This window comes from Monodelphis domestica, chromosome 6, assembly GCF_027887165.1.
Source record: "Monodelphis domestica isolate mMonDom1 chromosome 6, mMonDom1.pri, whole genome shotgun sequence".
NCBI classification, from domain to species: Eukaryota; Metazoa; Chordata; class Mammalia; order Didelphimorphia; family Didelphidae; genus Monodelphis; species Monodelphis domestica.
Genome location: NC_077232.1, coordinates 261,210,484 through 261,234,649, shown reverse-complemented (window position 1 = coordinate 261,234,649; position 24,166 = coordinate 261,210,484).

Here is a 24,166-nt window from a genome sequence, read left to right as displayed (position 1 = left end):
GAGAGAGAGAGAGAGAGTTCTGACTTCCTCAGAATGAAGTGGAAATTCTAAGCCCCAGCCAGGGGAAAGGAGTCTCAAGACCATGGGCCTTTATGGGAGGTTCACACCTCCAGAAAGGGCAATGAAACTAAGTCAGCCTTTCACTCACCATGGTGACCATCTAAAACGATAACAGTCTGAGGTCTCCTGCATGAGCTCCTCTAGTGGTCCAGTTCCACAGCCAAGTGTCTTCACTCCAAGTCTGAGTGTCTTTCTTCCAGTCCAACTCTAAGTGACTCTTCTTCACTCCAGCCCCAACTCACTGATCTCCAGTCACCAGTGACTGATCCTTTGATCTATATCCATCCAGTGTGCCTCTGTTTCCTCTATTTAAAGATCTTTTTTCTCTTGTGTTACCTCCCCTAAATTTTACATCTCCCAATCACAGCAAACACTCCTCTCCCGGATTGCCCATTCTTTCATATGTGGGTCATGAACCTCCCACTCAATGTATGAAATGGGTGTTCATACCTTTTTGTAGTTAGTTCACACTTTTTGGGAGATTAAAATGGCTAAATCTACTTTAAATACTGGGTTAACACTTTGGGGATTAAAATAAAAATAGACTGTGGATTATAATTTTATCTTTGCTATCAAGGAAGACCTAAATTGTTACAATCAAGGGAAAGCCAGATCCAATCTTTCCACATGGAAGGATAGGTAATATAGAAGGCAGAGAGAGAAAAGAAGGGAATACATATTTATACAGTGCTTACCATTTAGCAGACACTATATAAACTGTTTACAAATATTTTCTCATATAACTCTTATAGCAACGTTGTGAGGTAGGTGCTGTTATTATTCAAATTGTACTTGAGGAAACTGAGACCAACAGAGGCCCCATGACTTGCCCAGAGTCACATAACTAGTGTCTGAGGTCAGATTTGAACTCTGGTCTTCCTGATTCCATGCCTAGTGCTCTATCAACTGTGCCATTTGCTGCTTCAAGCATGTTGAGTTGGCTCTAGTAGCATCAGAGTGTGTAACTGAACACCTACTTTGTGAGTGAAATTAAATATTGAGCCAAAATATCTGAAATCATGAAATTATCATGTAACAAGAAATTTGGCAAAAGATCAAAAAGCATTATAAATCAGAAAAGATTTCAACTTCTAGATTAAATATGAAATCAATTTTAACTTGAATTATTCTCCTTTTACCACTCTTAAAAAATCTTCATTGTAGATGACCCTAGTGCAAACATCAAAAGCATGGAAATAGGGTTCTGATCAAGGACACGTGTAAAACCCCGTGGAATTGTGCATTGGCTATGGGAAGGAGGAGGGGGTGGGAAGGGAGGGAAAGAATATAATTCTTGTAACCAAGGAATAATGTTCTAAATTGACTAAAAATATTTTTAAATCTTCATTGTAAACATTAAATATGTCTTAACCATGCAAGTGACAGGGGAGGGCTGCTGAGTTATTGGACGTAAGTTGATTTGAAAATGAAAAATATGACAGACAAGACAAGTCTTTGCATTGCATTTTATTGTTACTAATTTCATGAGGCTACAAGTAAACTGTATATTAGGATATCTTGTCAATTTTTTTCTTATTTCATTTACAAAGAATCCAGGAAAACAAATGTAAAAAAGGACACATAATAAAATATATCACAATAAAATATACAATACTTGAAATATTCAATCATTACATTCAAATTGTTTCTTAAAAACAAATATTTTGCATTATATTTTATGCTATAATTTCAGATTTTTTGGATACTCTTCATCAGGGAAATAATTGTTTATAGTACTCTTATTTACATATAAGCCATATTCCAATAATTCTATGTCCTTGGTGTTGTTGGTATCACCTCCCAGGTAAAGATCATGACATTCAAATCCACACATCCTGTGCAACTCTCATTAATATTCTTCTTTAAATTATCGAAAAGGAAGTCACTCAGCAGGCTGGGTACCTTCTTCAAATTCTACCAGCATTGTGAAGCTCCCATTGGGCACCTACAATTGTCAGTTGGATTTCAGTATTATTTTCTTTTGTCCTTTTATAATCCTCAGATTCAAATCTTTTAAGATAATAGAATTCTAATATTTTCAGTCATATATCACTCAAAGAACATTGGGATTAAAAATTAAAGATTTATGTTTCCAGGAGAAGTTTAGGTCAAGACTCAATAAAGCAGGCATTTGTTAATCACTATCCTTATGCCATGGATTGTGGTCAACACACAGTCTTTGTCTGCAAGAAGCTTATATTATCATGGGGGAGACAACATGTGAATCTTTACATATGTAAAACACATAAAAAGAATACAAGATAAAATTGGGGTGAGGGGAAAGATTTGGGGTACCAATAAATACCTGAGGCAGAAAGTGATGCTTGAGCAGTCTTGGAAAAACTTCGATAATGGAAGGAAGGGAGGTATCTTTCTTAATAGAAATTGGGAATTACAGAAGTCTAGTGGGTATATAATTAATTCAGTTTTGTACATGTTGGGTTTGAGTTTTGTAGGACACCAAGTTTGAAATATCTGCAAGACTGGAGATCTGGAGATATTAGGGTTAAATGTGCACACACCCACACCCACACACAATCTCCAGGAATCATCTACAGAGAGATGTTAATTAAATCCATATGACTTCATGTGGTTCCCCAATGAGATAGTCGAAAGGGAAAAGAGAAGAGGGCTAAGGACTGTGGTTAGTGTGGCATGGATGAAGAGCCAACAGAGATTAAGAAATCAGTCAGAGAGGTAGAAGAGAGCTGGGAAACTTCAATTTCCCTGGAGTAAGAGAGTTTCCAAAAGTACAGAGTAATCAACAGTAGTGTTGCCGAGACACGAAGGAGAAAAAGAATTGAGGGGGAAAAGATCAAAGAGATTTGAGAGATAAAAGGTAATTTTTTAATAGGAAAATTGAGAGTGTTGTTTTGGTTGTATAATAAGAAAGGAAGCCAGTTTTACCATAGATTTTAATTGGCCGCCTGTTCTGGAGGTAATCTTGAGCAGTTGATCTCCATCTTCACCCATGATTGCTCAGAAGCCCCTCCCATTATATTCCCCACATTTATTAGTAACTGAAATAAATTGGCCAGTCAAATTTGCTTACTTTCTAGACATATTTACTAGGGTAATATAGTAAGAAAAGTTGGAATAAAATATAACATCCCAAAGTCTAAGACATACTTTCACACAAGTATATGCAGAATTCTAGGGGAAATTAATGCAAACCGAGTACACATATGATATGTGGGTAACTCATAGCTATTAGAAGTTAAAAATCTTTTCCTTCCCCTCATGGAATTCTCTTGAAGTTCTCCTTAGGTATAATATCATATCTGACTGTCTCCTTTTAGAGAAACAAAGCTAACTTTTCTTAGTATTCTAATTCTTTTGATGCAATTTCTATCAGTATCTACAAATGTTTTGGGAATACTCATGAGAAGTCCAAGATCTTCTGAACTCTCATAATTAACAAATCCATCCACTGGGCATAGAAAGGAAAAAAAAAAAGACAAGTCTTCCTACTGCATCTCCTCACACACCTCCTCCCTCTTCCAGGAATTCCCTTTTGTGGACTTGGCTAATCTGCTTCCATCCCAGGGTTATCTAACAAATGCTGGATGACAAATAAGCTTTTGGGTTTTATTCAAGATTCAGAGTATGAATGACATTATTCAGCTGATCCAGATATGCAATATTTTCTTTGTAATATTTTATCTAATGACTAAGTACTTCCAAATTGATTAAGTTTTTTTCCCCACCATTGTTTCACTCCTTATATTTACTGATGGCTTCAACAGAGGTATGCTAAGCTGATTGAGATATGGTATATGTATCTTGTTGATTGTTTTAAGTTGAGTGGGATGTCTTAACACAGAAAGAACCGCACTGCACAATGTTTAGAAAAAAACAGTGAGAATTTGAAAATAAATAGTATAGTGCAGAGATGGATAACCTTTTAGAGATGGAGTGCCAGGCCCTCTCCCCAACCCATCCTCCAGAGCAAGTGATGTGACCATGACTCCCCCAGAGACCAGATTCTGTGCCCCTCCCCACAATGAGTGGTGTATATCCTGCTTCCCACCCCTTATTTCAGCCAGGGCAGGGAGGAAGCACTTCCATTGGACTTCTGGGCAGGGTTTGTGTGTGATATAATCAGGGTTGCAGAGAGGGAGAAGAGAGGGGCACAAGCACTCTATTCTGCTCCCCTCTAGTTTTGTGAGCTATGATCCCCTCAAAGTTAGCTCTTCTCCATGGTGGAAAATGAGGGGACATTGATAATTTCAAAGTACACTCTCTCCAAGGAACTATGTGATAGAGGCTGGCACTAAAGAAAAAGTGCCAGACTGAAGAGTATGTGAAATTGATCACCTCGATGGGGGCGGGACCCCAGGAGTGAATTTCCTGAGGAGGGAAGACTCTGGTGAGGGTCTCTCTGTCTTGAGACACCAAAGAGAGAAAGTGGATAAAGACTTTCTCCTGAGGGTAACTCATTTTTCCTGCTGGTGACTGGAAATCTTTTCCCCCAACACTTCTCAATTGAAGGGACTTTCTGAAGACAAACCTGAGCAGATTTTATCTCAGCTTCTGTTTTCCAGGGGTGAGTCAATCTGACTTTCTCTCAGGGGGGCTCAGGCTGCCAAGGCCTGAGTTCCCTCCAAACTTGAGGAGGGAAGAAAAGGGTTTTAGATAGAGGCAGGGACCCCCTTTTCCCACTTTTCTTTTCCCCTTCTTCCCTGCCCATCATTCCTTTTGTATTATCCGATTGAGTTAACATTAAAAGTTATCTGTTCCCCAAGCTGAGTGTGAGTGAACGGATCAAGGGGAGACCTTTTGGTCTCAAGTAGTAGAGGGAGGACACGAGGGACAAGAGCGAATTGGGGAGAGCAACTTTAGCTAAGGAGGGAAGGCAGAAGGGGGAAATTCTTAAGACCCCCTCTCCTCTCTCTGAGCCAACCCATTACATCTGCTGTCTCCCCTGAACCCCGTTTTGAGAAGGGGATTCTCCTCTTTCCCCTTTTCCATACCTCAGAGTCCAAGCCTCCCTTTGGGGGTACATTCCATTGCCTTTTTATTTTTTCTAAAACAACCAGAAGTCATTTCAAATGTTTATTGAGAAAGAAAAAGGTGGTGGGGGTGGAGGAGGGGGAGAAAAGCCCCAGCTTACAGGAAAATCTCTTATTTCTAGGAAAATATAACCTTTAGGTTAAATTATATCATCCTGACACATTTATCCCATCTTGGACTAGTCTTCCTAATGTTGGATTCTTCATCTTCCAAGTGAACCTTTTTAGCAAATGGTAAAGGGTTGAAGTCAAGTTTTAATCTGGATACAGGGCTGATTGGAAGATGCTACCTTCCAGAGCTTCTAGTCCACCTTTCTCCCTCAGGCATGCATCCCTTAGAATGAAAATTGAACAGACTGGATCAGAGGATTAGGAATATAAATTAAATTAGTTCAAGTTTGCTTATGAAATAAACTGGAGAATAGCTGAAGAGGCTATTAGCTTAGTCTCTGGTTCATAAAACATTTCTAAATCTCTAGATTACAGTTTTGAACATTTTAAATGTACAAACTCAAAAGACACATCCCCAAATCCCCACAATATTTTGTATCATAGACACAGGTTGCATCTGATAATTAGGACATAAGTTGTTTCTGTCTCACTCAAGTCAAAGGTAATTAAGAGGTCATTGTATTCTGAACTGGGTGGTTCAATCTTGTCCTACACAGAATGCTACCTTGAAGAGATGGGCTTACCAACTCCTGCTGGGGAGAGGGGAAGAGGAGCACCTGATCCTTTCTCAGGCTTTCAAATTAGGAAGTCTGGTGATTTCTATGCTGCAGGGCTGGGCACACTGCGTCCTTGGGGCTCTGGGACTTTTTCATGTGTGTCCACAGAAAGGTCTATGCATGCCAGAGGGCATGCATGCTATAAGTTTGTTAATTTCCTAATCTTGCTATATACCCTCCAACATTTATTACTTTCCTTTACTTTCATGTTAGCCAATCTGCTATACATCTATTGAGATAATCATTTAGATTTTGTTGGTTTGCTTGTTAATATGGTTAATTATGTGAATGGTTTCCCTAATATTGAACCATTCTTGCATTCCTGGTATAGATCCTACCTGATTCATAGAGATTAACCCTTGTGATCATTTGCTAGAGTCTTTTTGCTAGTATTCTATTTAAGATTTTTTCATCTATGTTCATTAAGGAAATTGGTCTGTAGTTTTCTTTCTCTCCTTTTGGTCTGCCTGACTTTGAAATCAGTACCTTAATTGTGTCATAAAAGAAATTTGTTAGAACTCCTTCTTTGCTTATTTTGTCAAATAGTTTGTATAGTGTTGGGATTAGCTGTTCTTTGAATGTTTGATAGAATTCACTGGTGAATTCATCTGGTCCTGGGGATTTTTCTTAGGGAGTTCTTTGATGGCTTGTTCAATTTCTTTTTCTGATATGAGATTACTTAAGTATTTTATTTCTTCTTCAATTAAGGTAGAAAAATTATAAATATTCATCCATATCACCTAGATTGACATATTTGTTATATAATTGGGCAAATAGTTTTTAATGATTTTCTTAATTTCCTCCTCATTTGAGGTGAAGTCTCCCTTTTAAGGTACTTTGATTTTTATTAATTTCTCCTTTAATTTTTAGGATTTTTAATTTAGTTTTTATCTGGAGATTTTAATTTGTTCTCTTTCTAGTTTTTTAATTTGTATGCCCAATTCATTGACCTCTGCTCTCCCTAATTTATTAATATATGCTCTCAAGGATATAAATTTCCCCTGAGTGCTGCTTTGGCTACATTTCATAGATTTTGATAGGATGTCTCATCATTGTCATTCTCTTCAATGAAATTATTAATTGTTTCTATGACTTGTTCTTTAATCAATATGGGGGAATCATTATTTGATTTCCAATTAATTTTTTATTTTGCTCTATGTGTAGCCTTACTAATTTTTATTTTTATTGCATTATGATCTGGAAGTTTGCATTTATTATTTTTTGCACTTGTTTGCTAGTTCATGGTCAATCTTTGTGAATGTACCATGTACTACTGAAAATAAGGTGTATTCCTTTTTGTCCCTATTTACTTTTCTTCACATATCTATTAACTAATTTTTCTAAGATTTCATTCACATCTATTACTTTTTAATTTATTCTTTGGTTTGATTTATCTAGATCTGATGGAGGAAGTTTCAAGTCTCCCACTACTATAGTTTTACTATCTATTTCCTCCTTAAGCTCCAATAGTTTCTCCTTTATAAATTTGGATGCTATGACATTTGGTGCATACATGTCAAGTACTGATATGTCCTAATTGTATGTACTGCCTTTTATCAGGATGTAATTACCTCCTCTATCTCTTTTAATCAGATGTATTTTTGCTTTGACTTTGTCAAATATTATGATTGCAACTCCTGCCTGCTTTTTCTCAGTTGATGCCCAGTAGATTTTGCTCCATCTTTTTTCCTTTGCCCTGTGTGTGTCTACCTGCCTCACGTGTGTTTCTTGTAGACAACATATGGTAGGATTTTGGGTTCTAATTCATTCTGGTATTTGCTTCCTTTTTTCGAGGAGTGTTCATCCCATTCACATTCAGAGTTATGATTACCACCTGTGTATTTTCTAACATTTTTATTTCCTCTCCTAGTTCTTCCCTTTCTTCTTTCACCATTTCCTTCCCTATCAGTGTTTTGCTTTTAATCAGTTCCCCTTATCCCCATCATTTTTTACTTCCCTTTCTCCCCCCTTCCTTTTTATTCCCCTCTATTTTTTAGGGTCTTTTAAATACCCTCCCCTCTCTCTTTCCCTCCCTTTTTGTACTCTCCACCCCACTCCCCACCTTGGTTTTTCCCTCTCAACTTCCTTCTAGGGTAAGATAGAAAGAGATGCCCCAATGTATCTAGATGATCTTTCCTCTCAGAAATGATTTAACTGAGAGCAAGGTTTGAGTATTATGTATTAGCATTCTCTTCCTCTCCTTCTTATAATAGTATTCTTCCCCTCTCCCTCCCATGCATCTCTTTATATGGTATGGATTATCCAATTTTTTTCTTATTCTTTCAAGTTTCTATTGGTGTCATTTTCTATTCTCCCCTACCCCCCATTCTTTTTTTTTTGGATATCATCTTAAAACTGAGAACCTCAAACTCTACCTGTGAATAATTCTTCTAACTACTATAATAGTGAATACAATTTTTGACAGTTACAAATAACATTTTTCCATATAGGAATATAAACAATTTGACCTTCTTGAAGCCCTTAAAGAAAAAAAAATTAAAAATCCACTCTTGTTTCTTACTGACATTTTCATGTTTCTCTTGATTTTTATATTTGATTATCAAATTCTCCATTTAGTTCTGGTCTTTTATTTAATTTTTCTTTACAAATATCTGGAAATCTCCTATTTTGTTGAATGCCTATATTTTCCCGTGGAAGTATATAGTCAGTTTTGATGGGTAGGTGATCCTTGGTTGTTGACCCAAATCTCTTGCCTTTCTGAATATCATTTTCCAAGCTTTGATGTCCTTTACTATGGAGGCTGTCAGATCCCATGTAATCCTGATTTGTGCTCCTTGATGTCTGAATTGTCTCTTTCTGTCTTCTTGTAATATTTTCTTCTTAGCTCAGAAGCTCTTGAATTTGGCAATTACATTCCTGGGGGTTGTCTTTGGGATTTAATGTAGAGGATGATCTATGGATTCTTTCAATGTCTATTTTGCCCTCTTGTTGAAGACCATCAGAGAAGTTTTCTTGGATCATTTCTTGTAGTATGATGTCAAAGTTTCTGTTTATTTCTAGGTTTTCAGGTAGACCAATGATTTTCAAATTGTCTCTTCTAGATTGGTTTTCCAGGTCATTCATTTTCTCAGGGAGATATCTCATGTTCCCTTCTATTTTGTCATTTTTTTGTCTTTGCTTTATTAATGCTTGTTGTCTTGTGAGATCATTAGCTTCTACTTGCTTAATTCTGGTCTTTAAAGACTGGTTTTCAACTATAACTTTTTTAAAATTTTCCTTTTCAGTTTTGTCTATACTCCTTTTCATGGTTTCCAGTTGTTTATTTTTGGTCTCTAATTTCCTTATCATTTTATTTGATTTCTGGGCTTCTTTTTCCAAGTTGGAATTTCTGTCTTTTAAACTGTTATTATCTCTTTGAACTATTTCCCAGTTTTTTTTTTGCCAAGTTTCTTCCATTTTTCTAATTTGATTCATAATCTCAAATTTTAGCTCCTCAAGAGTTTGTGACCAATTTCCATTTTTTTGTTGTTTTTTTTTTTTGAAGGATTGTATGCATTTACTTATTTGTTGCCTTCTGTCACTTCTGTAGTCTGGATTTTTCTCTATAAAAATTATCCAGTGTCAATGCCTTTCTCTTATTCTTTCTGCTGTTTTTAGATTGTATTTCTTGGGTGTTGGTGGCCACTTCTTTATTGGTTTTTACTTCCTTTCCCAGTCAGAAGTCTGAGCGAGGGGAGTCTATTTATGTATAGAGCTATGGAGCAGTTTTTGCCCTGAGGCTGTTTTTTTAGTATCTTCAATGTCTCCCTCTCTCCCCCATCTCTGTACCCAAGGTCCATGTTCCTCAGCCTATTGGCATCCCAAGTCTTGCTTCTCTCAGGTGTAAGTCTGAGGTGTTCTCAGTTAGCTCCTGAAAAACCTAGAGATTGTCCTGCACTCACTCTGATTCTGGTGCACTGGCTCTGACTCTGGTACTGTAGATGGATTGGGGGAGGGGTGATCAGCTTGGGCTTTGTTGGGAATTATTTAACCCCCTTATAGCATTGAATTGCCCAAATCCCACCTACCTTCAAAGCTATGTCCTACAGTTGAGCCCCTTTACTCATCTGATTTTGATTTTTTGTCCTTTTGAGGTATTTTATATCAGTCAGTGTTGAGGAGATGAATATCCTTGTTTCTACACTCAGGCCATCTTAACCTAGAAGTCTAGGTAATGTCTTGAATGGGATAATTGTCTAACCATCATGAAGACACTAGGTTTTGATAGCTTGATGGTATTGAGTGCAGTATTAGTGAAAAATTATGTTTTTCCTTCTTATTTTTGTGCCTGAATTATGATGGTTACAGGGTTCTTGTAAAATCCCTCAAGGCAAAATAGTTATTTTAAGATTATGTAAACTTTTTATTTATTCCTTGCCTTTATATTCTGTACCCTTTGACCTTTGTTCTTTTCTTCTTCCTCTAAATTAGAACCACCTCTTAAAACAATCAATATTTTTAAAAGAAGAAAAAGAAAAAAACATTATGCAAAAGTTTTAGAAAATCTGATGTTAAATGCTAAGTTCCCTTTTTTAGACTCTCACTTCTACAAAGAAATGGGGACTGGGGAAAGTATTTTTCATATATTTTCTTTTGATGCAAATTTTTTTCTTTTATACTTTCACATTGCAGTGTTGAATTCAATATGTACATTATTTTCTTGGCTCTGCTTGCCACATTTTTCATTAATTTGTGTAGTTTTCTTCATACTTTATTATTGTGGTCATCCTTATAGCAAAACAATATTTCATTACACTCATAGATTGCTATTAGTTCAGCCATTCACTGCCAGATTTCCCAGGACCAGCCCTGTCCACAGTTTTGGGGTTCCTCAACTAGATGTGGCGTCAAAGGAAGATAATTATTTCATATTCAACCCACAGCATAGATTTTACAGAACAAACTGCTCCACTTTGACTGAGGCTTGTCTTTATTTTATACCCTCCTGGTCACATATCTACTTGGCACACAGTTTCATTTTCAACATACATGTTTCCATACATCCTAATAACAGTCGTGAAGTCTAAGGAGATAGTCAACAAAACACTGTTGCTAAACTTGGGGTCAGAGGGTAGAACCAACATGGCCCAGTTTTAGGTTGGGGAATTCTGAGCACAGATTTGCCAGAAGTTTTATGCCTAGAAAAGAGGGTCCTATATAAGTGGGTACATAAGAATTCTTAGGTTTAATTTTGTGAGTAAAATCTCTTGGAAATATTCTGGGGGGACAGATTGGGACATCTGCATTAAGCCTGCAAGCATGTTACTCTCATCTATTTTTCCTGGGGCTAAGTAAGAATAATAATCATGGGAATTCCAATAATAATGGGATATTAATAAGGAATCTCAGTCAGGGGTGTCTGAGTGGGTGTTTCCATCCTTCCTGGGGGGCTGCTTTGCAATCCCCAGTTGCTACCTGTGACCATGTCAAACAGCATGGTCTTGATAGCTCCCAACATCTCCCCCATTTTTTTTTTAATTGGAGTGGCTTTATTTCAATTTAGACTTGACATAGGGTAGAGCCTAGAGATCTTAATATTAAAAAATAAGACAAGAACAAATTCACAAAACATAAGAGTGGTATGGGACAAACAAGAATGTATAAAATTTTAAAAGGACTTATACAATATTTAAACATCTATAGGACCACCAAGAAAATCAGAATCATTGACATAAAGTTGAAAGCAGCAGTACAATCAAGAGGTGCTAACCCTTGTTTGTATATTCTTTCTTTCACTTGGGCTGCAAGTGTCTTAATTTGTCCCCATGTTGGTAGAGTATCCTGAGCTGGTGTCTTAACATAGTCTCTCTGTATCTGCATTTTCTTCATAGCCTTCCTGCTGGGATGTGTCATGTGGCTCATTGTTGGGGTGGGAGTCATAGTGAGGACATATCCTAAAGGTCCTAAACTTTAACTTAAAAATTTAGATTATATATCCCTAGTAAATATCTAGATAATACTTGTGACATTTAATTATAGGTCAATCAAAATCTCAGAAATGCAGGGGAAAATAATTTATTTAGAAATATATATATATATATATACACAGATTAAGTAGCAAATATCAATAAAAGCAAAGTGTAATAAATGTAGTTATTTTCTTTTTAAAGGACAAACGGACAGTCATACTCAATAATACTCCAATTCCAATCATTATCATAATTTGGAAACAAGTTGTTTGCATGTTCACATAACCTAGAAATTGCTAAAATATTTACCTCAAATAAATGCAAGTTTATATCACTACCTTTGCTGAATAGAAACTTTATTTATATACATGTCACTATAGTGGTGAAAAAACTATCCTATCCTATCCTATCTTAAAGTCTATTTAAAGATCCCATTTATGATAGAACTTTTTAGTGCTCTCCAAGAGTCCTTTTCACTGCAGTAGGAAAAGGAAGGGGTATGAGTGCCACTTTGCTGTACTAAAAAAATAAATAAATAAAATAAAATCTTCAGTAGTAGTGTTTTAAAATGATAGGATTTTTATTTTCAAAATATATGTGGGTTTCCATACATAAAGGTATATAATGGAATTCTCTTTCCAATAACCAGTGAAATTATTTGTAATCAAAAACCTGCATCTGCTTGTAAGCTAGTGTATGTTTACATAACTCTAGCTATGAGAAGGAAAAAAGGAGGAGGGGCAAGGGCTCAGAATGAATCATCAAGTTTGTTTCCTAGCAATTCTTGCCTAATAAACAATTCTCTTTGAGTAGTTAATATACTTAACTTTTCAAAATGTAATACCAAATTTATGTCATGAATGCGGTATGGTTCACACAGAAGCATTTACAGGAAAGACTGACATGTTGATGTATAAAAAGGCAATCTAGATATTTTATCAAAAATTTATACTATCTGAACCATAAATTTTTAATTTTGATATATTCACATTAGCAGCTTAAACAGTTAATACAATTATTCATAAATCATTGCATTACTAATTTAGATTAACTAACTCTAATATGCTAATTGTTATGACTAGAAGGGAAACATGTTCCTTAACCTGAACTACTTTAGAAGTCCAAATTTATAATTTGGACTCTAGTTTTTTTTTCTTTTTTTTTTTTAATATTTTATTTGATCATTTCCAAGCATTATTCATTAAAGACATAGATCATTTTCTTTTCCTCCCCCCACCCCCCATAGCCGACGCGTAAATCCACTGGGCATTACATGTTTTCTTGATTTGAACCCATTGCTATGTTGATAATATTTGCATTAGAGTGTTCATTTAGAGTCTCTCCTCTGTCATGTCCCCTCAACCGCTATATTCAGGCAGTTGCTTTTCCTCGGTGTTTCCACTCCCATAGTTTATCCTCTGCTTATGAATAGTGTTTTTTTCTCCTGGATCCCTGCAAGTTGTTCAGGGACATTACACCGCCACTAATGGAGAAGTCCATTACGTTCGATTATACCACAGTGTATTAGTCTCTGTGTACAATGTTCTCCTGGTTCCACTCCTCTCGCTCTGCATCACTTCCTGGAGGTTGTTCCAGTCTCCATGGAACTCCTCCACTTTATTATTCCTTTTAGCACAATAGTATTCCATCACCAATATATATATATATATATATATATATATATATATATATATATATATATATATATATATATATATATATATATATATATATATATATATATATATATATATATATATATATATATATATATATATATATATATATATATATATAACACAATATATAACACAATTTGCTCAGCCATTCCCCAATTAATGGGCATCCCCTCGTTTTCCAGTTTTGGGCCACCACAAAGAGCGCAGCTATGAATATTTTTGTACAAGTCTTTTTGTCCATTATCTCTTTGGGGTACAGACCCAGCAGTGCTATGGCTGGGTCAAAGAGTAGATATTCTTTTGTCGCCCTTTGGGCATAGTTCGAAATTGCCCTCCAGAATGGCTGGATCAGTTCACAGCTCCACCAGCAATGAATTAATATCCCTACTTTGCCACATCCCCTCCAGCATTCATTACTTTCCTTTGCTGTTATGTTAGCCAATCTGCTAGGTGTGAGGTGATACCTCAGAGTTGTTTTTATTTGCATCTCTCTGATTATAAGAGATTTAGAACACTTCTTCATGAGCTTATTAATAGTTTTGATTTCTTTATCCGAGAACTGCCTATACATGTCCCTTGCCCATTTATCAATTGGGGAATGGCTTGGTTTTTTGTACAGTTGATTTAGCTCTTTATAAATTTGAGTAATTAAAGCTTTGTCAGAGGTTCCTATGAAGATTTTTTCCCAGTTTGTTGTTTCCCTTCTGATTTTAGTTACATTGGTTTTGTTTGTACAAAAGCTTTTTAATTTGATGTAGTCAAAATTATTTATTTTACATTTTGTGATTCTTTCTATGTCTTGCTTGGTTTTAAAGTCTTTCCCCTCCCAAAGGTCTGACATGTATACTATTCTGTGTTTACCCAATTTACTTATGGTTTCCTTCTTTATGTTTAAGTCACTCACCCATTTTGAATTTATCTTGGTGTAGGGTGTGAGGTGTTGATCTATTCCTAGTCTCTCCCACACTGTCTTCCAATTTTCCCAGCAGTTTTTATCGAATAGTGGATTTTTGTCCCAAAAGCTGGGATCTTTGGGTTTATTTTATACTGTCTTGCTGAGGTCGCTTTCCCCCAGTCTATTCCACTGATCTTCCTTTCTGTTTCTTAGCCAGCACCAAATTGTTTTGATGACTGCTGCTTTGTAATATAGTTTAAGGTCAGGGACTGCAAGGCCCCCATCATATGTGTTTTTTTTTTCATTATTTCCCTGGATATCCTTGATCTTTTGTTCTTCCAAATGAACTTTGTTATGGTTTTTTCTAAATCAGTGAAGAAGTATTTTGGTAGTTCAATGGGTATGGCACTAAATAGAGATATAAGTTTGGGTAGGATGGTCATTTTTATTATATTGGCTCGTCCTATCCATGAGCAATTAATGTTTTTCCAATTGCTCAAGTCTAGTTTTAGTTGTGTGGAGAGTGTTTTGTAGTTATGTTCATATAGTTCCTGGTTTGTCTCGGGAGGTAGATTCCTAGATATTTTATTTTGTCTACGGTGATTTTGAATGGGATTTCTCTTTCTAGTTCTTGTTGCTGAGCTGTGTTGGAGATATATAGAAAAGCTGATGATTTATGTGGGTTTATTTTGTATCCTGCAACTTTGCTAAAGTTGTTGATTATTTCAATTAGCTTTTTGGTTGAATCTCTAGGATTCTTTAAGTAGATCATTATGTCATCTGCAAAGAGTGATAACTTGGTCTCTTCCTTGCCTATTTTGATGCCTTCAATTTATTTTTCTTCTCTAATTGCTACTGCTAGTGTTTCTAGTACAATGTCAAATAGTAGAGTTGATAATGGGCATCCTTGTTTCACTCCTGACCTTATTGGGAATGCATCCCCATTGCAGATGATATTAGCTGATGGTTTTAAATATATACTGTTTATTATTTTTAGGAATGACCCTTCTATTCCTATGCTTTCTAGTGTTTTTAATAGGAATGGCTGTTTTATTTTATCAAAGGCTTTTTCTGCATCTATTGAGATAATCATGTGATTTTTGTCAGTTTGCTTGTTGATATGGTCAATTATGTGGTTGGTTTTCCTAATATTGAACCATCCATGCAATCCTGGTATAAATCCTACCTGATCATAGTGAATAACCCTCATGATTACTTGCTGGAGTCTTTTTACTAGTATCCTATTTAAGATTTTTGCATCTATATTCATTAAGGAGGTTGGTCCATAGTTTTCTTTCTCTGTTTTTGGCCTACCTGGATTTAGGATCAGTACCATGTTTGTGTCATAAAAATAATTTGGTAGAACTCCTTTTTTGTTTATTCTGTCAGATAGTTTGTATAATATTGGGATTAGCTGTTCTTTGAATGTTTGATAGAATTCACTGGTGAATTCATCTGATCCTGGGGATTTTTTTTAGGGAGTTCTTTGATGACTTGTTCAATTTCTTTTTCTGATATAGGGCTATTTACGTAATTTATTTCTTCCTCTGTTAGTCTAGGCAATTTATATTTCTGTAAGTATTCATCCATATCACCTAGATTGCCATATTTTTTGCCATATAATTGGGCATAGTAGTTTTTAATGATTTCCTTAATTTCCTCTTCCTTTGAGGTGAAGTCTCACTTTTTATCTTTTATACTGTCAATTTGGTATTTTTCTTACTTTTTTTTATTAGACTGACTAGTTTATTTGTTTTTTTTTCAAAGTACCAGCTTCTAGTCTTATTTATTAAATCAATAGTCCTTTGACTTTCAATTTCATTAATTTCTCCTTTGAATTTTTTGGATCTCTAATTTAGTCTTCATCTGAGGATTTTTAATTTGTTCAGTTTCTAGTTTTTTTTAATTTGAATACCCAATTCATTGACCTCTGCCCTTCTTAATTTGTTAATATATGAACTCAAGGATATAAATTTCCCATAGGTTTTGAAAGGATGTCTCATCATTGTCATTTTCTTCAATGAAGTTATTAATTGTTTCTAAGATTTGTTCTTTAACTAGCTGGTTTTGGAGAATCATATTGTTTAATTTGCAATTAATTTTTGATTTATCTATCCATGTACCCTTACTATTTATTATTTTCATTGCATTGTGATCTGAGAAGGTTGCATTTATTATTTTTGCTCTTTTGCACTTGTTTGCACTGTTTTTATGCCCTAATACAGGGTTAACTTTTGTGAATGTACCATGTGCTGCTGAAAAGAAGGTATATTCCTTTTTGTCCCTATTTATTTTTCTCCACATGTCTACTAAGTCAAATTTTTCCAAGATTTCTTTCATTTCTCTTACCTCTTTCTTATTTATTTTTTTGGTTTGCTTTATCTAGTTCGGATAGAGGAAGGTTTAGCTCTTCCACTAGTATAGTTTTTCTATCTATTTCATCCTTTAGCTCCACTAGTTTCTCCTTTAGAAATTTGGATGCTATACCATTTGGTGTATACATGTTGAGTACTGTAAAAATGGAGATTTGAACCCCAGACTCCAATGTCCAGAAGTCCTTGGCCACTTCTCAAAATGCTTTGTAATCTCACTGAGAACCTCACCTGGGCAAGATAAAAAATTTTTATTTAAACTGGTAGTAAAGCCTACCAGCTCTCTTTCCTGTTTCCGCTTCCAAGGAGATGCGTATCTCATGATGTAGGTGAGGTTGAATGGACCTCTCAGCCCACCCAGGTATGTGCTTTCTTACTTGTATTTTCTTAAGTTCTTAACCTTTAATAAACCTCATAAAAATATAATACTTCTAGTAGAGAGAAACTAATTTTTACCTGCCATAGTTTGGCCCAAATTTTAATCTTAACAGTATGACGTAACCACTTCAGGAAAATGAAATATCTCAATCTTCTGATTCTTTTCTGATTCTTTTTTCTACTAAGTTCAGTTTTCATAGCTACTGACTAGAATTTTTTTTAAGCCATATTTCTCTGGCCAAGGTTTTTTACCCTCGCAAAGCTGATGTTCTTTCCAGCCATTAGATAGCTCACCAGCTCCCGGCCCAGCCCTTCCCTGTTTGCCTGCCTTCCTGCAGCCATGTGATTTGGACTTTCTTGAGCCTTTCCCACTGGCCCGGATGCACTCCATTCTCTCCTGGTGCCCACTCTTCTGGCCCTGCCTGCCTGTGTTCCTGCCTGCAGCCATCCACTCCAGACCTGTTTGCTGTTTTTCTGCTCACCAGATCTTGCTCACCTGCTGCCCTGCTGCCTGCCTAACCCAGATGAACCTCCCGGACCAGCAATCCTGACTCAGGCCCAGGACTCATTTCTACCAGATGATAAAGAAGTGGAGGTAATTTTCTCTTAGTCTACAATTAACCCATGTGGACTGGGGGCAAGGGATCGTAGGAGGGGAGAAAGAAGAGGGAAAGAAGAAAGTGACTTTTCCAAACAGGAACTTAAAAGCATGACTATTTTACAAGGATATCTTTTAATTGCATTGATCCTTTTATTGACTTCACCTTCAGGTCCCTTACAACTCTTTAACCAACTTTGGGGAGGCAGCTGGGTATCTCAGTGGACTGAGAGCCAGGCCTAGAGATGAGAGTTCCTGGGTTGGAATCTGGCCTCAGACACTTCCCAGCTGTGTGGCCCTAGGTGGGTTGCTTAACCCCCATGGCCTGCCCCTTACCAATCTTCTGCCTTCTGACAATAGGCATCTAAATGGATAAAAACCCAAGGAACTTTAAAAAGACTGGAGGTTATATTTTAAGGTATTTCAGACCCCAACGGTTTATACAAAAATCTCTGTATTTTATTGCATTTTACTGTTTGTTTTGTTTAACATTTATCTTTGTGATTTTAAGTGCATATATTACTGCATTCAATATTATTTTGGTACACTGAATCATTTTAATGTACTGAGTTTTAACTACTGTTATATTCTGTTGCTTTCCCCCTATAACGATACTGAACAAATATCATTGTAATTAAGCCCACATATGAAAACAGCCTTTATAATTTTGACTTTGTAAATTGTCACATAGAGGATAGATGGACTTCATCAGAACTAGTTACAATTGTATAACAACCTTTGGAAAATTTAATGTGCTAAATATCTCAATTGATTTTAAGGGTTTTTTAGACATGATTTTTAGAATTTTTTTCTTAACAATCTCTGTTCATTTTTGCCTGCCCCTAACACAAGGTGTAAGGTCCATTCTAGTAGCCGAAGTGAAATACAATTATAATCCCAACCTTCCAGCATTTCTCAAAATGTGAATGGAATTTGGGCAGTTAATCTCAGGACATGTACCCCTAAAGAAGCCTCCAAAAAAGGAGCACCTCTCATTTATAACTCCTCAGCTCATTTTACTTCCACCAGAATGATCTCTAGATTTCTTGATGATGTTCTAAACCCAACATAAGTTTTACTTTGTTTAAAATATGTTTATTACCAAGGTTAAAAGATTTGCTGCATTTATAAAAATTGTGACAAATATCCTTCAGTTCATAGGCTTTTAAAAATGCCATACAGCAACTTATGTGAAATATGATAGTGTGTTTGTTTGCTATTGTAATTAATTTGGCTATTGAGAATTTTGAGGATATTAATATCTACATATTTGTAATACTGTTCTTTATAAAAAAAACCTTGTAACATTAATTTGCTCATACTCACAGTGGATCATGACCAGATATGAAGAGGAAATGGTTCTCATTTTTGTTGAAAAAGCATTGTATTCTACATTTTCTTAGCTGACAGCATGTCAATGATTATAAGCTACATTTTTATTTTTAAAACTCTTTTATTATTATATTTTTCTTGCATGTGCTATATACTATTTAAGTTTTTCTCTCCTTTTTTATATTTGAAGCACATGTCACCAGCATTAAGGTTTTCTTTAATCTTTTTTATTTTGCAGCAATATAAGTTTAAAATGCATTTGCTATAATACTAATGCATGCCCCAAAAGCTTGAGACTATAAAAATGATGCCAATAATTATTTTAAAAAATTATGGGACTTTGCTTAATAATTCTGTCTGATTCCAGGACAAGATATACACAAAAGAGCCATTGCATAGGCCAACAATAAGCCAATCGAGGATGGATTGATGAACTTCTAAGCTAATACAAAGGTCTTGAACCTAGTGTGAAGACTCAAGATTACTATGTTTAACATTTGTTATGACATAGGCTTACCTTGTGTCCACACTCACTCACTCTGAAACTACTTATAGACCAGTATCCCCAAAACTTGGCTACTAACTGGCTCCTATAACCTGGTCCCTTTTTCTGTCTTTCATAGAGTGGTAACTTTCTGTAGTCCTGGCTACTGACTGGGTAAATGCATCATTGCTTAGATCATTTTAATTGGGCCCTGATTCAAGGACCTGTTATTTATTTATTTTTCCTTTACTTGAAATTTTTACACATAAGACTTTGATGGTCTATATTTTCATCCAGTAATTTTCTTTTTTTATTTGGATTTTTCTGTTGTCTTTTTAATTTCTCTTACCAATTGATTCATATACCTCATACCTCAGCCATGCATCCCTAAGTGATCCAGTGTCTTTTTCAATCATCCTCAACATGGAGAAATGTAAAAAAAAAATTATTATTATTTAAGTTGCAAAGTTTAAATTCCTTTTAAGAAGAATTTTATGTAAAGAAAGATGCTACCTCTCTGAATCCAGAAACTGAACTGTTGGAGAAGACACCATGAAGTAGCCTCCAACCCACAAGCTGCACAAGAAGATAAAAAATGAACTTTGGGTATAGTTGATTGAACACTTATTTGTATGTATACTTTCATGCCAAAGGGGACTTCCCCCTAAGTGGCTTTTTGTCAATGCATCCAGGAATTATTGGTATTGTTTTTTTTTTCTTATCCTCAAATTATTGTAATCTTTAAATTGATTATGTTTTCATAATCAATGGGGAAGTCCTTCTTCACAAACAGTCACACGAGGAAATGTAAAAATGGAGATTTGAACCCCAGACTCCATTCCCCAGAAGTCCTTGGCCACTTCCCAGAATGCTTTGTAATCTCACTGAGAACCTCACCTGGGCAAGATAAAAAATTTTTATTTAAACTGGTAGTAAAGCCTACTGGTTGTCTTTCCCGTTTCTGCTTCCAAGCAGAAGCATATCTCCTGATGTAGGTGAGGTTGAATGGACCTCTCAGCCCACTCAGGCAAGTGCTTTCTTACTTGTATTTTCTTAAGTTCTTAACCTTTAATAAACCTCATAAAAATATAATACTTCTAGCAGAGAGAAACTAATTTTTACCTGCCACAGTTTGGTCCAAATTTTATTCTTAACAATATGGATATTTTCTCATCGTCTATACTGCCTTTTATCAATATGTAATTACCTTCCCTATCTCTTTTAACTAGATTTATTTTTACTTTGGCTTTGTCAGATATCATGATTGCAACTCCTGCCTTCTTTTTATCAGTTGATTCCCAATAGATTTGGATCCATCCCCTTACTTTAACCCTATGCTTATCTACCTTCCCCATGTGTGTTTCTTGTAGACAGTATATGGTAGGGTTGAATTCTAATCCACTCTGCTATATGCTTGTGTTTTATGAGTGAGTTAATTCCATTCACATTCAGAGTTATGATTACTAGCTGTTATGATTCCTAGCATTTTGATTTCTACTCCTGGTCCTGTCTTTTCTTCTTTCACTATTTCTTCTACACCAATGTTTGTTTTTAATCAGTTCCCACCTTCATTTTACTTCCCTTTCTACCCCCTCCCTTTTTATTCCCCCATTTATTTTCCCTGTAGTCTTTCTAAAATTACCTCCCCCATCCTCTCTCTCCCTTGTACTGCTTCCCTCCCCACTAGTCTGTTTATTACCCTTCTACTTCCCTATAGGGCGCAAATCTATTCTCTGCCCCAATGGATTGGATTGTTCTTCCCTCTTTGGGTCAGTTTCAAAGCAGCTAAGAGTTGAGTATTTCCTAGCTCCAACCTCTTTACCCATCCAGTGTATTGATGTTCTCCTCCTCTGTCCATGAGCTTCTCTGTGACATAAATTTACCCCCATTTGTTTCTTTTCCCATTTATTTTAGTATTAACCTCTTTTTAAGCTCTAGTTGTGTATATACATATATATATATACATACATATATATCCACACATGTATTTATGCATGCATATATCTATATACCTATTTATTTCTTGTCCTTTCATCCTATACATTTTGTCACTGTTCCCTCTAAGTGTAATTCTTCTAGCTGTCCAGGTGATAAGAACAGTTTTTAAGAGTTACCAATGACCACGTTTCTCATAGGGATACATATCCTTTTAACTTTTTGAGTCACTTAATTTTTTTTCTTTTTGTTGTTTTGTTATGTTTTTCTTTTTTCCCTCTTTTTTAATTACCTTTTGATGATTCTTTTGAGTTCTGTGCTTGGACATCAAATTTTGTGTTCAGGTCTGGTCTTTTCTTTGCAAATTGTTGGAATTATTCTATTTTGTTGAATGACCATAACTTTCCCCTTTAAGAAAACAGTCAGTTTTTCTGGGTAATTGATTCTTGATTGTACACCTAGTTCCCTTGCTTTCCAGAATATCATATTCCATGCCTTTCGGTCATTCAGTATAGATGCAGCTAGATTTTGTGTTATCCTCACTGTGGTTCCATGGTATCTTGATGACTTCTTCTTGGCAGCTTATAATATTTTTTCTTTAGTCTGATAGTTCTTGAATTTGGCTATAACATTCCTGGGTGTTGTCAGTTGGGGGTACAGAAGGTGATCTGTGGATTTTTTCAATCTCTACTTTTCCCTCTTGTTCTAGAATATTGGGGCAGTTTTCTTGAATAATTTCCTGTAGTATTGTGTCCAGTCTTTTTCTTTTGTCATGGTCTTCTAGTAGACCAATGGTTCTTAAATTGTCTCTCCTCGAACGATTTTCTAAATCCTCTGTTTTGTGAATGAGATGCTTCATATTTTCCTCAAATTGTTCATTCTTTTGGTTTTGTTTTATAGTGTCCTGCTGCCTTGTGAGATCACTCAATTCTAGTTGTATTCTCATTCTTAAAGACTGGATTTAATCCCTGACTTTTTGGTCATCCTTCTCTTTCTGGTCCTATTTTCTTTGGAGGTCATCTTTCATCCTCTTTACCTCGTCTTTCATCTCCTTTGCCTCATCTTTCATCTTCTTTGCCTCATGTTTCATTTCCTTTGCTTCATTTTCCAGCTGGTTGATTTTGGCTTTCAAGACACTATTTTCTCGATTTAGTTCAAGTTCCTCTGTTTGCAGATGACTTATCTTAGTTTTTAAGTTCTTTTCCCAATTGTCTTCAGCTTCTCTTAATTGTGTTTTGAATTGTATTTTGAGTTCTTCTACAGCCTGTACCCAGTTCACTGGGATTTCTGATTTATCGTTTACTGATCCCTCCTCCTCTATTATGTTCAATGTATAGAAACTGTGTATTGTAATTTCTTTCTTCTTTTTCTGTTTTTTGCTCATATTTACCCCTTCCTTGGTCCCCATTATTTGTCTGTGCTCTTGCTCCTCTCATTTTTTAGGTTTTGGGGGCTTCTGTCAATCTCCCCTCTTAGAGCTTTAACAGAAAAATCTCTCGGTGCAATCTGTGGGGGAGGGTTGTTGGGAGTTTGAGCTTCCCTGTCCTCTGGGGGCTTTTGATTGGATTAAAGTCCAGCAATCAATGGAGCTTGGGCTTCCCTGAGTTCTGAACACTTTTGAGGGGGTTAAGTTTAATTGAGCTGGTCTGGGTATGCTCTGAGGTCAAAACTTCCTGGAAGGATGGAGTAAATATGGAGGATCTCCACAGTTCTGGCCAGGCTGCCAGCTCTATGCTCCCTCTCTAGCTCCTTCCCCATCATCTGTGTTCGAAGCTCTGAGCTTGGCACAGCTCTGCCCACCAGGTACACCCTCCAGACCAGCACCTTTGCCTGCCCAGAGGTTCCTGCTGCTGCTGGAACCTGAGTTTCCCTGTCCTCTGGGGGTTTTTGATTCGATTAAAGTCCAGAAGTCAATGAGGTGGTATGGAGCCTGAGATTCCCTGAGTTCTGAAGACTTTTATTGGAATTAAGTTCAGCTGGTTTGGTCTGGGTATGCTCTGAGGCCAAAATCTCCTAGAAGGCTGTAGCAAATATGGAGGATCTCCACAACTCTCACCAGGCTGCTAGCTCTATGCTCCCTCTTTAGCTCCTTCCCCTTCATCTGTAGTCGAACCTCTGAGCTTGGTACTGCCCTGTCCACAAGGTACACCCTCCAGACCAGTCCCTTTGTCCGCCCAGAAGTTCCTGCTGCCCCTGGGGGCTCAGTGCTCTAGGTTGTCAGGGGAGGGGTCCTGGGACCTTCCTTCTGCCTTCACCTTAAACCCAAGTGTTCTTGGATTCCAGCTTTTCGAGGGATGTACCTTTTGAATTGAGTCCAGCAGGAGGGTTCCTTGGCTCTGTCTTGTTGTTAGGTTTGATTTTCAATCCCCTAGGGGCATTCAGTTTGTGATCAGTAAGGAAAAGTATTCAGAGGTCTGAACTTCTGCTCCTTCTAGGCCACCATCTTGACTCCACCTCCCAACTTTCTTTCTGTTTCTGTCTCAGCCTCTTTCTATATCTGTCTCTGTGTGCCTGTCTTTCATCCTAATTATTGCTCTCTTCTGATGCCTGAAGCCCCAGGAAAATTTCATAGTAGCTATTAACATCTACATTTGGATAAAGGATGGGCAGATACATAGGGTAGTTCAGGAGGATAAATCTGTTCACAAGGCTCCCTTTAGGACAACATTAGTGAACCTTTTAGAGATGGCATGCCCAAACTGCACCTTCAAGCCCTGTGAGCCCCTTCCCACCACCATTATCCCAGAGAACAGATGAGAAAATGCTTACATTGTTCTGCTAGAC